The sequence below is a fragment of the Hyperoodon ampullatus genome (assembly GCF_949752795.1).
Source record: "Hyperoodon ampullatus genome assembly, chromosome: 2".
Lineage (NCBI taxonomy): Eukaryota > Metazoa > Chordata > Mammalia > Artiodactyla > Ziphiidae > Hyperoodon > Hyperoodon ampullatus.
The window spans coordinates 145,001,064-145,017,583 of NC_136915.1; the positions used below are offsets into that span (position 1 = coordinate 145,001,064).

General features: G+C 38.1%; 1 pseudogene across 1 annotated transcript in view; it reads left to right on the top strand.

The window, feature by feature from the left end:
• The window catches only part of LOC307066040 (centrosomal protein of 78 kDa-like), a 216,001-nt pseudogene that overhangs the window by 181,461 nt on the left and 18,020 nt on the right, over positions 1-16,520 (top strand). The window contains exons 4-8 of the transcript in view: positions 27-99; positions 1,143-1,252; positions 3,483-3,657; positions 12,297-12,410; positions 14,181-14,244. The product of the transcript in view is annotated as a centrosomal protein of 78 kDa-like (transcript). The remainder of the gene's footprint in view (positions 1-26; positions 100-1,142; positions 1,253-3,482; positions 3,658-12,296; positions 12,411-14,180; positions 14,245-16,520) is intronic.

Sequence of the window (16,520 nt, forward strand, 5' to 3'; positions counted from 1 at the left end):
TTTTAAACTCTTCCTCCATATTAAAGGGATTGAATAAATTGGCCACTTTGGTGCACCTGTGTGCTGCGAATTGTCCAATTGTAGATGGAGGTTTAGAAAGTGAGTTTCAGTCTTGTTTAAGTCTCTTCCCATCAGACTGGTCTCGTGATTTCCTACACACCATGTTACTTCCTGTCTACCTTTCCTTGGTGTTGTTCATGCCTGGATTGTCTCCTGTACCTGCTCAAACCTTGGTCCATTCTCATTTGTACCATGGAAGTTTGTCATGCCGGATACTGTCAGAACTAATTTTACTTAAGTTTGTGTTAAGCCACAAACCACACATTTTGTATATTTTCTGTTTTTTGTGTTTGTCTGTATTTTATGGTTTCGCTTCAAGAAATATTATGGGAAGGGAAATAGCAAGATGTAAAGAGCAAAAAAGTCATCATTCTCTTTAAATTGTAGAACATCTATCTGCAATCATAATTATGATGCACTGTGGTATGTGTTAAAATAGTAAATACATGTAACGTCCCGTAGGAGCAGCAAACTCAGTGGTGTTGGTGAGGGTGTGTCATGGAAGTAATCACAATGTTGGTTGGGGTCCTGAAACATTAGTGTGCCTTCCCTGTGTCCAGTAGTGGTCTGGAGGGGTCAGGAAGCCTGCCCTTTGAATTTGAGGGAACAGAGGGTTTGAGGTCTTCTCTCTTCTATTGCTATAGTACGCTGCATAGCAGCAGTATACTGGGTTTATAGTTGACGTTTAAGTCGCTGATTGATCATTAAGATTGGGATGTATCTTTGGCAATGAAAATAGGAAGAATCGTATGCTTTTTCTTTTTTTTCTTTTTTTTCCTATATCTGAAAAGGTATGTAGTACTTTGCTGAGTGGTTGGGAATAAAGTTTGCAGTATTCAGTGTATTCAGTTTTAGTATCTAAATAGAATTAAACTGTTGCTGTAAACTGGAATAGCACTTTGTTACTGACAAGTTTTAGAATGCATCTGTTCGTCAATTACCTGTTTGGGAAGATTGTAGTTAATGATTTTAAGAATGTGGCTATAAACCTCCAACTGACTCAAGAAAAGCAAATAAGTCAAGATTGACAAATGTATAGGCTCTTCACCTTATTGTGTGTGTGGATTTTTTTTTCCTTTTAGTTATGTGTCAAGGTATAAAGAATTCTATCACACTTAAGACAAGTTAAGTAAACGTCACGGGGTGTATTCTGACATGGCAGGGAGCAGATCACATGGCCTAGATCTTAAAGGTGATTTTATGTTTAAACTTTCATGAAAACATATGTGATTGAAATACATTAATATATTGATACAGAGGGCAGTTAATTTATGTCTTTTTTTTTTTTTTTTTTGCGGTACTGTTGTGGCCTCTCCCGTTGCGGAGCACAGGCTCCGGACGCGCAGGCTCAGCGGCCATGGCTCACGGGCCTAGCCGCTCCGCGGCATGTGGGGTCTTCCCGGACCGGGGCACGAACCCATGTCCCCTGCATTGGCAGGCGGACTCTCAACCACTGCGCCACCAGGGAAGCCCTAATTTTTGTCTTTTGATACATGTGAGCGCAGCTTTCATTTTGCTGAAAGAATATGACCAGTTTTCAGTTTGGGATTCTACCATTTAGTAAAGATAGTCCACTTAATTTTAGAAATAAGAGATTTAATATATAATACCTAATAATACTTTTATGTATTTTTTTTTACTGAAAACATTTATTGTAATACTGTGAAGAAACTATGCCATTATAGTCTTCAAGACTTAAATGAATCAAGTGTTTATTAGCTGTTGTAGTTTTTAAACAAATAAAAGTCAGTACATCAGCAATTTGTAAATACAGTTTTTAAAATAATGCCTTAACAACTTTACAGTGGTTATAATGACTGTATTTAGGCCTAAAGTTAGTTAATAATTTGACATGAAGGCTTTTTAATAGTTTGATGGTGCAGATCAGGGATAGGTAAACTCTGGCTGGTGGGCCAGATCCAGCCCGTCGCCTGGCTTTGTAAAGGAAGTTTTTCTGGAACATAGTCGCACAGATTGTTTACATGGTAGTTATGGCTGCTTTCACCCTACGCCAGTGGGGCAGAGTAGTTGCAACAGAAACTGTATAGCCCACAAATCTGGAAATGTTTAAATTTAGATTTTAAAAATTGAAAAATTCTTTGAGCCTATACAGGGCAAGTCCATTGACCCCTGAGGTAGGAAACAGTCAGGAACTTGGGTGCGGAAGCCAAATGGCCTAGGTTCAAATTCCCTTTCTCCCATTTCATAGCTAGTGACCATGGGCAAATCACTTAAGCTCTATGCCTCATTATGAGGTTTAAATGCACTTATTTGTATAAATAGTGCCTGGCACATACTAAGCACTGTGTAAGTGATTGCTGTTGTTTCTGTTTGGAGCTTTAATAAGTTATTGTTAATAGAAAAATGACACTAATGATTTTCCTTTTAGAGTAACAAAGGCACTTTGAGTCTTTTACTTTTTCAGGAATGTAATAAGACTTTTTTCATTTATGGTCAGTGTTCCCTGTTACCCAAATTTACTTTATGAATATAAAGAATTGAATGTCTTCAAGACAGTACTTTTGCTTAAATGTCAAACCATTATTTTCCCAAGGCACATCAAACTGGCTGTGCATAGTCCAGGCCTCTAAAGCTTGTGTGCACACCCTAGGTAGCATGTGAGATACATTTTGTAAATATAGTTTTTTAAATAATGCTTGAGACTTCCCTGGCGGTCCAGCAGTTAACACTATGTGCTCCCAATGTAGGGGGCTTGGGTTCGATCCCTGCTCAAGGAACTAGATCCCACGTGCCTGCCATAACTAAGAGCCCACACGCCACAACTAAAAGATGCGGCATGCTGCGACTAAAGACCCGGCACAGCCAAACAAACAAACAAACAAACAAATAAATAAATCTTTATCAAAAATAAGTAAAATAAAATAATGCCTTAGGAGTTAGGAAAAGAAAATATTAGAACATTTTTACCTTTGTATTATTTTTAAAAATCTGTGTAGTTTATCATGTACATAAATTATATATATGGAACTTTGTGTATATAATTTGTTAATAAATAAGATGCATATTAAAAAGTTTTCTTATGGTTTGCCCAGTCAGGTGTTTGGAGGCCATTGGAGGACAGGATGATGAAATATAGGGCCTCAGCAAAGATAGAATTTAGAACCAATTCCCTGACTTAGAAGATAAGGAAAATAATTCATAGACTGTAATTGAGTTGTCCAGCTTTACATAAGTGTTCAGAAACAGGAAATCCAGTGGCTAGAATCTAATCACTGACCGAGCAGAATCTGGGTCACTGGACTCGTAAACCAGAAGTGACTGTTGAATTTCTCAGGTTGATGCTCCTGGCATATATGCTTGATATGTGTGTGTGTGTAAATCTCTGACATAATAAGCCATACTCAGGCACACCCTGTTTCCTTATTCAAGCATCTTAATTTCATCCCATTAAATCTTTGAAGTATCAGACTACCAGAAGGCATGAAGAAACCTGGGCTGAGAGTCTTCATTCCAGTAGACCTGATCTTGACTGTATGGCTGGTTTGAGGCACAGCACTCTGAACTGCAACACGCTCATTGGTGACCTGAGTGCAAGTGCTTTGGCAGAATCTCTTAGTGAGGATTTATGGCTTAGAGGTAAATTCTAAAATTGAAAATACTGAATTTTTAATGTGAAATATGCTTAGCTTTTGGCATGATACTATTGTGATAGGAGTTTTTTAAAGCCTCATTTTACTGATAGCTTTTATTTTGCTTTTAAACTTTCTCTAAGAGTTGCATATATCCTTTATAGAAAAGACAGAGTAACAAGAGAACAATTACCTATAATTTTAATACCCAGATATAATCACTGTTCATTTTGGTGTATATACTTTCAGTCTTTCTTTTTCTACAAATATATATGTACACTTAGGGATTACAAAAATAGAATTGTAGTATACTTGCTATTTCATATTCCTGCTTTTTTCACTTAATGATGTATCATGTAGTATTGCGTCGTATTGATGTCCCATAGTTTAATCAATTCTTTGCAATTCTATTTAGACAGTTTGCTTTTCCCTGTCAGAAACAATGTGAATACGTTGTATATACATCTCTGTGTCCATTGGGATTACTTCTGTAGAATAAGGTACTACAAGTGCAATGACTAAGTGTGACATATTTTTAAGACATTTGATACACATGGCCAAATTACCACCCAGAAATGCTATGCCAATTTGTAGTCCACCCCAACAGTAGATGTGAAGCCTGCCTCTCACAAACACTGGCCTGTAACACTTGTAAAAAAATGTAAAACTACAAAAATGAGTACCTCTCCATTTTCTATGCAAGTGGGATTACTCCAAATTTTATAACTTTTTTCAATTAATTTAGTATGAGCATCTTAGCAAGTCAGTAAATTTGCATCTCCTACATCATTTTTTGTGATTGTTCAGTATTCCATTATATGAATGTGCCACAGTGCACATAGCTTATCCATTCTTGTATATAAGCTTTGTCCAGTTTTTCAGTTAAAATAGTACTCTGATATATATCCTTACCTATATCTCTGACTATTTCTTTTGGTTAAATTCTTAGAAAGAGAGTTGTTGGATCCAAAGGGTATAGACATTATTTAAAGGCTTTTCTTACAGAATCTTGGCTTCATCTGATAGGAGAATAACCACATTTTGTTTTATTTTGTATTCATTTGTTTTACTGGTGAGGTTTACTGGCTGTTTGTATTAATTTGGCTATTTGGTTAATTATACCCTGTGTCCATTCTTCTGTAGTGAGAGTTTGTAAGGGTTGTATCATATCCTGTCAGATCCGTATGTCTGACTTGCTATTTCTGTGTGTCATGGGGGTGTTGAAAGACTCCAGTTATTTTAATGTGATGGTCCACACAACACTTAAAAATAAGACTCATGATAGTTTCCTTTCATGTAATATTTTTTTTTTTTTTTTTTTTTTAAGAGTTTTTATTTTATTTTATTTTTTTTTTTTATTTTTTGCTTTATCACAAATTTAATCAGTTATATGTATACATATGTTCCCATATCCCCTCCCTTTTGCATCTCCCTCCCACCCTCCCTATCCCACCCCTCCAGGCGGTCACAAAGCACCGAGCTGATCTCCCTGTGCTATGCGGCTGCTTCCCACTAGCTATCTACCTTACGTTTGGTAGTGTATATATGTCCATGCCGCTCTTTCACTTTGTCACAGCTTACCCTTCCCCCTCCCCATATCCTCAAGTCCATTCTCTAGTAGGTCTGTGTCTTTATTCCTGTCTTACCCCTATGTTCTTCATGACCTTTTTTTTTCTTAAATTCCATATATATGTGTCAGCATACAGTATTTGTCTTTCTCTTTCTGACTTACTTCACTCTGTATGACAGACTCTAGGTCCATCCACCTCATTACAAATAGTTCAATTTCATTTCTTTTTATGGCTGAGTAATATTCCATTGTATGTATGTGCCACATCTTCTTTACCCATTCATCCGATGATGGACACTTAGGTTGTTTCCATCTCCGGGCTATTGTAAATAGGGCTGCTATGAACATTTTGGTACATGTCTCTTTTTGAATTATGGTTTTCTCAGGGTATATGCCCAGTAGTGGGATTGCAGGGTCATATGGTAGTTCTATTTGTAGTTTTTTAAGGAACCTCCATACCGTTCTCCATAGTGGCTGTACCAATTCACATTCCCACCAGCAGTGCAAGAGTGTTCCCTTTTTTCCACACCCTCTCCAGCATTTATTGTTTCTAGATTTTTTGATGATGGCCATTCTGACTGGTGTGAGATGATATCTCATTGTAGTTTTGATTTGCATTTCTCTAATTAGTAAAGATGTTGAGCATCCTTTCATGTGTTTGTTGGCAGTCTGTATATCTTCTGTGGAGAAATGTCTATTTAGGTCTTCTGCCCATTTTTGGATTGGGTTGTTTGTTTTTTTGTTATTGAGCTGCATGAGCTGCTTATAAATTTTGGAGATTAATCCTTTGTCAGTTGCTTCATTTGCAAATATTTTCTCCCATTCTGAGGGTTGTCTTTTGGTCTTGTTTATGGTTTCCTTTGCTGTGCAAAAGCTTTTAAGTTTCATTAGGTCCCATGTGTTTATTTTTGTCTTTATTTCCATTTCTCTAGGAGGTGGGTCAAAAAGGATCTTGCTGTGATTTATGTCATAGAGTGTTCTGCCTATGTTGTCCTCTAAGAGTTTGATAGTTTCTGGCCTTACATTTAGGTCTTTAATCCATTTTGAGCTTATTTTTGTGTATGGTGTTAGGGAGTGATCGAATCTCATACTTTTACATGTCCCTCTCCAGTTTTCCCAGCACCACTTATTGAAGAGACTGTCCTTTCTCCACTGTACATTCCTGCCTCCTTTATCAAAGATAAGGTGACCATATGTCCGTGGGTTTATCTCTGGGCTTTCTATCCTGTTCCATTGATCTATCTTTCTGTTTCTGTGCCAGTACCATACTGTCTTGATTACTGCAGCTTTGTAGTATAGTCTGAAGTCAGGGAGCCTGATTCCTCCAGCTCCATTTTTCGTTCTCAAGATTGCTTTGGCTATTCGGGGTCTTTTGTGTTTCCATACAAATTGTGAAATTTTTTGTTCTAGTTCTGTGAAAAATGCCAGTGGTATTTTGATAGGGATTGCATTGAATCTGTAGATTGCTTTGGGTAGTAGAGTCATTTTCACAATGTTGATTCTTCCAATCCAAGAACATGGTACATCTCTCCATCTATTTGTATCATCTTTAATTTCTTTCATCAGTGTCTTATAATTTTCTGCATACAGGTCTTTTGTCTCCTTAGGTAGGTTTATTCCTAGATATTTTATTCTTTTTGTTGCAATGGTAAATGGGAGTGTTTCCTTGATTTCACTTTCAGATTTTTCATCATTAGTATATAGGAATGCCAGAGATTTCTGTGCATTAATTTTGTATCCTGCAACTTTACCAAATTCATTGATTAGCTCTAGTAGTTTTCTGCTAGCATCTTTAGGATTCTCTATGTATAGTATCATGTCATCTGCAAACAGTGACAGCTTTACTTCTTCTTTTCCAATTTGGATTCCTTTTATTTGCTTTTCTTCTCTGATTGCTGTGGCTAAAACTTCCAAAACTATGTTGAATAAGAGTGGTGAGAGTGGGCAACCTTGTCTTGTTCCTGATCTTAGTGGAAATGGTTTCAGTTTTTCACCATTGAGGACGATGCTGGCTGTGGGTTTGTCATATATGGCCTTTATTATGTTGAGGAAAGTTCCCTCTATGCCTACTTTCTGCAGGGTTTTTATCATGAATGGGTGTTGAATTTTGTCGAAAGCTTTCTCTGCATCTATTGAGATGATCATATGGTTTTTCTCCTTCAATTTGTTAATATGGTGTATCACGTTGATTGATTTGCGTATATTGAAGAATCCTTGCATTCCTGGGATAAACCCCACTTGATCATGGTGTATGATCCTTTTAATGTGCTGTTGGATTCTGTTTGCTAGTATTTTGTTGAGGATTTTTGCATCTATGTTCATCAGTGATATTGGCCTGTAGTTTTCTTTCTTTGTGACATCCTTGTCTGGTTTTGGTATCAAGGTGATGGTGGCCTCGTAGAATGAGTTTGGGAGTGTTCCTCCCTCTGCTATATTTTGGAAGAGTTTGAGAAGGATAGGCGTTAGCTCTTCTCTAAATGCTTGATAGAATTCACCTGTGAAGCCATCTGGTCCTGGGCTTTTGTTTGTTGGAATATTTTTTATCACAGTTTCAATTTCAGTGCTTGTGATTGGTCTGTTCATATGTTCTATTTCTTCCTGATTCAGTCTTGGCAGGTTGTGCATTTCTAAGAATTTGTCCATTTCTTCCAGGTTGTCCATTTTATTGGCATAGAGTTGCTTATAGTAATCTCTCACGATCTTTTGTATTTCTGCAGTGTCAGTTGTTACTTCTCCTTTTTCATTTCTAATTCTATTGATTTGAGTCTTCTCCCTTTTTTTCTTGATGAGTCTGGCTAATGGTTTATCAATTTTGTTTATCTTCTCAAAGAACCAGCTTTTAGTTTTATTGATCTTTGCTATTGTTTCCTTCATTTCTTTTTCATTTATTTCTGATCTGATTTTTATGATTTCTTTCCTTCTGCTAACTTTGGGATGTTTTTGTTCTTCTTTCTCTAATTGCTTTAGGTGCAAGGTTAGGTTGTTTAGTCGAGATATTTCCTGTTTCTTAAGGTGGGATTGTATTGCTATAAACTTCCCTCTTAGAACTGCTTTTGCTGCATCCCATAGGTTTTGGGTCGTCGTGTCTCCATTGTCATTTGTTTCTAGGTATTTTTTTATTTCCTCTTTGATTTCTTCAGTGATCACTTCGTTATTAAGTAATGTATTGTTTAGCCTCCATGTGTTTGTGTTTTTTATAGCTCTTTTCCTGTAATTGATATCTAGTCTCATAGCATTGTGGTCGGAAAAGATACTTGATACAATTTCAATTTTCTTAAATTTACCAAGGCTTGATTTGTGACCCAAGATATGATCTATCCTGGAGAATGTTCCATGAGCACTTGAGAAAAATGTGTATTCTGTTGTTTTTGGATGGAATGTCCTATAAATATCAATTAAGTCCATCTTGTTTAATGTATCATTTAAAGCTTGTGTTTCCTTATTTATTTTCATTTTGGATGATCTGTCCATTGGTGAAAGTGGGGTGTTAAAGTCCCCTACTATGATTGTGTTACTGTCGATTTCTCCTTTTATGGCTGTTAGTGTTTGCCTTATGTATTGAGGTGCTCCTATGTTGGGTGCATAAATATTTGCAATTGTTATATCTTCTTCTTGGATCGATCCCTTGATCATTATGTAGTGTCCTTCTTTGTCTCTTCTAGTAGTCTTTATTTTAAAGTCTATTTTGTCTGATATGAGAATTGCTACTCCAGCTTTCTTTTGGTTTCCATTTGCATGGAATATCTTTTTCCATCCCCTTACTTTCAGTCTGTATGTGTCTCTAGGTCTGAAGTGGGTCTCTTGTAGACAGCATATATATGGGTCTTGTTTTTGTATCCATTCAGCCAATCTGTGTCTTTTGGTGGGAGCGTTTAGTCCATTTACATTTAAGGTAATTATCGATATGTATGTTCCTATTCCCATTTTCTTAATTGTTTTGGGTTCGTTATTGTAGGTCTTTTCCTTCTGTTGTGTTTCTTGCCTAGAGAAGTTCCTTTAGCATTTGTTGTAAAGCTGGTTTGGTGGTGCTGAACTCTCTCAGCTTTTGCTTGTCTGTAAACGTTTTAATTTCTCCATCACATCTGAATGAGATCCTTGCTGGGTAGAGTAATCTTGGTTGCAGGTTTCTCTCCTTCATCACTTTAATTATGTCCTGCCACTCCCTTCTGGCTTGTAGAGTTTCTGCTGAGAGATCAGCTGTTATCCTGATGGGGATTCCCTTGTGTGTTATTTGTTGTTTTTGCCTTGCTGCTTTTAATATGATTTCTTTGTGTTTAATTTTTGACAGTTTGATTAATATGTGTCTTGGCGTATTTCTCCTTGGATTTATTCTGTATGGGACTCTCTGTGCTTCTTGGACTTGATTAACTATTTCCTTTCCCATATTAGGGAAGTTTTCAACTATAATCTCTTCAAATATTTTCTCAGTCCCTTTCTTTTTCTCTTCTTCTTCTGGAACCCCTATAATTCGAATGTTGGTGCGTTTAATGTTGTCCCAGAGGTCTCTGATATTGTCCTCTGTTCTTTTCATTCTTTTCTCTTTATTTTGCTCTGCATTAGTTATTTCCACTATTTTATCTTCCACCTCACTTATCCGTTCTTCTGCCTCAGTTATTCTGCTATTGATCCCATCTAGAGTATTTTTCATTTCATTTATTGTGTTTTTAATCGATGCTTGATTCATCTTTAGTTCTACTAGGTCCTTGTTAACTGTTTCTTGCATTTTGTCTATTCTATTTCCAAGATTTTGGATCATCTTTACTATCATTATTCTGAATTCTTTTTCAGATAGACTGCCTATTACCTCTTCATTTGTTAGGTCTGGTGGGTTTTTATCTTGCTCCTTCTCCTGCTGTGTGTTTTTCTGTCTTCTCATTTTGCTTATGTTACTGTGTTTGGGGTCTCCTTTTTGCCGGCTGCAGGTTCGTAGTTCCTGTTGTTTTTGGTGTCTGTCCCCAGTGGCTAAGGTTGGTTTAGTGGGTTGTGTAGGTTTCCTGGTCGAGGGGACTAGTGCCTGTGTTCTGGTGGATGAGGCTGGATCTTGTCTTTCTGGTGGGCAGGTCCACGTCTGGTGGTGTGTTTTGGGGTGTCTGCAGACTTTTTATGATTTTAGGCCACCTCTCTGCTAATGGGTGGCGTTGTGTTTCTGTCTTGCTAGTTGTTTGGCATAGGGTGTCCAGCACTGTAGCTTGCTGGTCGTTGAGTGAAGCTGGGTGCTGGTGTTGAGATGGAGATCTCTGGAAGATTTTCGCCGTTTGATATTATGTGGAGCTGGGAGGTCTCTTGTGGACCAGTGTCCTGAAGTTGGCTCTCCCACCTCAGAGGCACAGTACTGACTCCTGGCTCCTCAATTTGGGATGATTTGTTGTCTATTCATGTATTCCACAGATGCAGGGTACATCAAGTTGATTGTGGAGCTTTAATCCGCTGCTTCTGAGGCTGCTGGGAGAGGTTTCCCTTTCTCTTCTTTGTTCTCACAGCTCCCGGGTCTCAGCTTTGGATTTGGCCCCGCCTCTGCGTGTAGGTCGCCGGAGGGCGTCTGTTCTTCGCTCAGACAGGAAAGGGTTAAAGGAGCAGCCTCTTCGGGAACTCTGGCTCACTCAGGCCGGGCGGGAGGGAGGGGCACGGAGTGCGGGGCGAGCCTGCAGCGGCAGAGGTCGGCGTGACGTTGCACCAGCCCGAGGCGCGCCGTGCGTTCTCCCAGGGAAGCCGCCCCTGGATCCCGGGACCCCGGCAGTGGCGGGCTGCTCAGGCTCCCGGAAGGGCGGTGTGGACAGTGACCTGCGCTCGCACACGGGCTTCTTGGCGGCGGCAGCAGCAGCCCCAGCGTCCCACGCCCGTCACTGGGCTCCGCGCTTTCAGTCGCGACTCGCGCCCGTCTGTGGAGCCCCTTTAAGCAGCGCTCTTAATCCCCTCTCCTCGCGCAGCAGGAAACCAAGAGGGAAGAACAAGTCTCTTGCCTCTTCGGCAGCTCCAGAGTTTTCCCGGACTCCCTCCCGGCTAGCTGTGGCACATTAGCCCCCTTCAGGCTGAGTTCTCGCCGCCAGCCCCAGTCCTCTCCCTGCGCTCTGACCGAAGCCCGAGCCTCAGCTTCCAGCGCCGCCCGCCCCGGCGGGCGAGCAGACAAGCCTCTCGGGCTGGTGAGTGCCGCTCGGCACCGATCCTCTGTGCGGGAATCTCTCCGCTTTGCCCTACCCAGGTATGTGGGGAGTTTCTTGCCTTTTGGGAGGTCTGGGGTCTTCTGCCAGCGTTCAGTAGGTGTTCTGTAGGAGTTGTTCCACGTGTAGCTGTATTTCTGGTGTATCCGTGAGGAGGAAGGTGATCTCCGCGTCTTACTCTTCCGCCATCTTACCCGGAAGTCTAATATTTTTTAATACCTGTGCTTTAGTGATGATCCCTTTGGTTTAAATGAGTAGGTTGTTCAGCCCCAGAACTACTAGAATTCATGATCAGTTTTTCTGGTTTTTGTCTGACCTTTTACTGCGAGGGTTCTTGACCATCATACTTTCATGATAGGTTTTTAGTATGTATTCTCTATTCACACATTGTTTAAAGTTTTTATTATTTGTATCCTCTTAGACTTGTCTTTTTTTCCTCTAAAACTAACAGTTATTACATTTCTTCTATTTTGTTTTCCCCTTTTAACTAGTTTCAAGTGTGATTTGGAGCTGAAGATCATGATCAAAAGAATGCAGTGCATTTCTGAGCTCCACCAGGTTTTGCTTGTGAGGTTTACATGCCACTGCCGCCCTTGCTAATTATGAACTGAGATTCATTTTGTGATGCTTTTTGCTCATACGTTATATACAGTTATTCTTCAGTTCTGTAATTGTAAAATACGTTGTGTGATTAATTGGTACTAAAGCCAGGGTTATCATTGCACATCCAAGAAGAGGTTTTCAAATTGGATTATGCATTATGTGTGTGCGTATATGTTTCTGTTTTTTTCCATACCCAAAATTACAAACCTGCCATGACTTGTCTTGTGCAGGACTCTTCCACACGTGAGAAAATGAGAGTTGTCTCTATGTTAAATCTGTAGAGTTAGCAAGTGACCTTTTGTCTTTCATCGAAAGCACTTGACCTGCAGCAGTGCGGCCTCACCAGTGAAGGAGCAAAGGCTTTACTAAAGGCCCTTGAAACCAACAGAACTCTGCTCGTTCTGGATATAAGAAAAAATCTGCTTGTTGGTATGTGGTCACTTTTTTTAACTTGATAAACACATAGCAAAACACAAAGAATTTGTTCAGGTATTGACAGTTTTTTAAAACAATGTGTTTAACTTTCCTCATCATATACAGTTGGCCCTTGAACAATGTGGGGTTAGGGGTGTCGACCCCTACGCAGTTGAAGATCTGGGTATAAGTTTATAGTCAGTGGTTCCACATCTGTGGATTCAACCAACCTTGGATGATGTAGGACGATAGTACATATGTATTGAAAAATATGCGTGTGTCAGTGGACCTGCGAGGTTCAAACCCATGTTTTTCAAGCTTCCACTGTACTTTTCTAGTGTTGCACTTCCCTTACGTTTTTAGCAGATAATGTACTAATTAAAGTGAATTATACTTGCAAATTGTTCTTATCTCTACTCTGAATAGAGGTGAACCTAGATACTAAGGCTGCTTCCACCAAGAGCATTATTTCTTTCCTGTGCAACCTCTGAATTCTTGCCAGGAGTACTTTATTCTTTTGTCAGATTCACAAGTAATTTTTTAAATATCTTCTGTGTGCCAGATACGGGTTTAGGCACTAGGGATAAAGCAGTGAACCAGACAGACAAAAGTCTTGCCCTCATGGAGCTTACATTCCAGTGAAGGAGACCAGATAGAAATGAGTAAACAGATAAGTAATATAATTTTAGAGAGTAGGAAGTGCAAAAGTATCTTAATGTAAGGAGAGTGAGGGAGAGCAGGTAGGACTCCATTGGATAGGTTTGTTAGGGGACAGCTTCACTGGAGAAGTGGCATTTGAACGGAGACCTGAATGAAGAGAGGAGCAAGCCCTGGAAGATCTGGAGTCAGCACATTCCAGGACAAGGGGGCAATGAGTATGCAGGCATGTAGGTGGGTGGAGTATTTAAGGAAAAGCAAGGAGGCCAACATGGCCAGAGTACCGAGTGAAGAAGAGTGTGGTATGACATGAGGTCAAGGAGCTAGCCAGGGGTCTGCTCTTGTAAAGTCTTGAAGGCCAGAGTAAAGATGTGGATTATTCTAAATGAGTAGAGGGGTTTGAACTGGAAAAAAGCATGATCCAAATAGTATATGAATAAGGTGACCTGGTATAGAGAATGGACTTGGGAGGATAAAGAAGAGCAACAGGGAGACCAGTTAGGAGACTATCACAGGGCTCCAAATAAGAGATGTTTATGGCTTAGCTTAGGTTGGAAGTTTGCAGCAAGTGAAAAGTGGTTGAATTCAGGTTGTGTTTTGAAGGTGTAGCTATCAAGACCTGCAGATAGATTAGATGTGGGGTATGAAGGAAATAGTAACAAGGAGACAAGTCGTTGATGATTATGTGTGCAACTGGGTGGTATCACTTAGAAGAAGGGGGCTGATGGGAGGAGCAGCTTTTGAGGGAATATCAGGACTTTGGTTTGTTATCTTGGATGCCCTGGTTTGATATCTTAGATGCCCTTTAGGTATCTAAGTGTCTGGACGGTGCTCAGACTGTGCTTTGTATCCAAAGGTATCCAAAGCCACTTTAGATGCAAAATGTTTAAAAGTTGACCTTTGCTGCTGCCAAAATAGTAGCCACTGTGGGCAGTCTGCAAGATGGCACCTTAGGTTTCTGAGGAAGAAATTAGAATACACAAAGGGGGAAATAAGTGTATAATTACATAATGTAGATTTCATATTTAAATTTATGGGAAAAGCAATAATTAGTTGGCTTTTGGTTTTAAATGGAAATAGCCACTCATTGGAAAATAATTACTCTAATTTCAATTCATTTTACTTTAGATCATTCTGGGATGAAAATAGTTACCAAAAAAGTTCTCCAGATGGAAGGGGTGCCAAGTCAGAGGTATATAACATGTTTCAGTTCTCTCGGAAGAATTTCTCTTCAATGGCTTGGTTTTCTTTCTTTCTTAAAAGAAAATTATCAAGGTACTTTCTGCCATCTTAAAACTAAGATTTTAGTCAAATCAAATGGCTTTTCTGTTTTTGAAAATGTTGTGTGATGCTTTAATTTAGGTTCCCAGATATGCAGATTGAAAACCTTTTAACTTTTTATTTTCTGGAACATATTATCGTTAGTCACAAATAGTCTTTTTTTTTTTTTTTTGGTGATAAGAATGAATAGCAGGAGCAGCATTTGTGAAACCAAATCTAATATGAAACTGACTCTTTCTTGTGAGTAAATTTGAATTTTGAAACACCAAAACAATAAGGTTTAATAAAAAGCAAAATAAATTTTTTATGTTTATGATCTGCCAATTTCCCAGAAAGAGTTTTGTGGTGACTTTAGTTATATACCAGATACATTAAAATCACCAGTGGACAGCACATCTTTTATTCAGGTGCCCTCTGAAAGTTTTAAAAATTTGTTGACTTCATATCACTGAACGGTCCACTTTAAAATGGTTAAAATGATAAATTTTCTGTTTTGTGTAGTTTACCACAATTTTTAAAAAATGTGTTGTTTGAAGATTTTTGGGTTTTGTAAAGGTATTGTATTAGCATAAAAATGAAAAATTTAAAAGACCACCTCTAATCCCATTATCCTATCAAGCAATATTTATATTTTTATTTTCTCTTCCTGCTGTCTATAAACATAATTCCACATAGCTTCAATATAATTTGCCATTCATATCTTTTCATACTAAATTTAAATTCTGTGATTCATAGTTATACTTTTTAACATTGCATTCACAAGGTTTCATTGAGTTGGTCAATATTTTAAATTGGTGAAAAATTGGAAATAACCTAAAATAAACTGTTGTAAACATCTTCATAAATACAGCTTTTTTTTTTCTACTTAAAGTTTTATGTTTTTGATTCTCTGTTAATCAACTTGCTTAGTGTATTAAATAAGTTAAGAGTGTTCACTTCTGTGTGCCAGAAGTTATGATCGTCTGCCAATTGTTATTTCAAGAGAGTGATATTTTAACAATCAAATAGTACATTCAAAGAAGTTAAGATTTGTGATATCACACTAATTAGATATTATTATTAAAAATTTATATCATATGTAAAGCATTCTTAAAATAGCTACATTGACTTTTGCTATGATATTAGAAATGGAAATATATATAAATGAAACATGTATATGTAAAACATAGTAGGAATTCTGTAAAATTAGTACAGAATAATAGGGCATCATGGAATGAGAAGAAAACAGTTAAATATTTTTTTTATTTAGCATGATTAAACAAAGTGGAAATGTAACTTAAGTATACAAGCTCATTGAGCTCTTTTAAGAGTAATTTTATTTCTTGGGCTTTTTTTTGTATTTGCCTCAGTTATTTGGAGACATAGAGGTAAGCCAAATCAGTATCTGGGTATATACCTAGATCCAGGTGAGTATAGGGGTGAAATAATGGTGTGAATTGTGTCACATTTATATTGTACTTATGTATGCCTAATAAAAGATGGGAACTTTTATTAGAAATTTTTTTATCTCCTAACAAGAAAAGTGTAATTAAAAAAAATTTTAATACAAATGCATTTGCATTAGTTTCTGAAAGTAAAGGAAGGGTATACACATACAAACCATATGCATACAAACATTTTCTTTGATGGCAATTAAGTTAAAAAACACAATAAAATAGCACAAAATGAACTGAGCTCCTATATATTTTTAAGAGGCATGTAAATCACACAGGATCGTGTGGTGATTATCAATAAGCTACACTCTATGAAATATTTGTCCTATATTACCGCATACACTCCATTTTACCCTGCATCCTAATGCTGCTAAAATATAGTAGAAAGCAGCAGCATAGCACAGGGAGATCAGCTTGGTGCTTTGCAATGACCTAGAGGGGTGGGATAGGGAGGGTGGGATAGGGAGGGTGGGAGGGAGGCTCAAGAGGGTGGGATATGGGGACATGTGTATGCATATGGCTGATTCGCTTTGTTGTGTAACAGAAACTAACACAGAATTGTGGAGCAATTATACTCCAATCAAGATCTATTAAAATAAATAAATAAATAAACATAAAATATAGTAAGTAGCTTTGAAGGATAAACATAATCATTTTAACCTATGATGTTTGTTTTCAGTAAATTCAAATTAAATATTTAAATGTGAATTTTAATATGTGGCTTGTTCTAAGTAAAATATTAACACGTACGTCT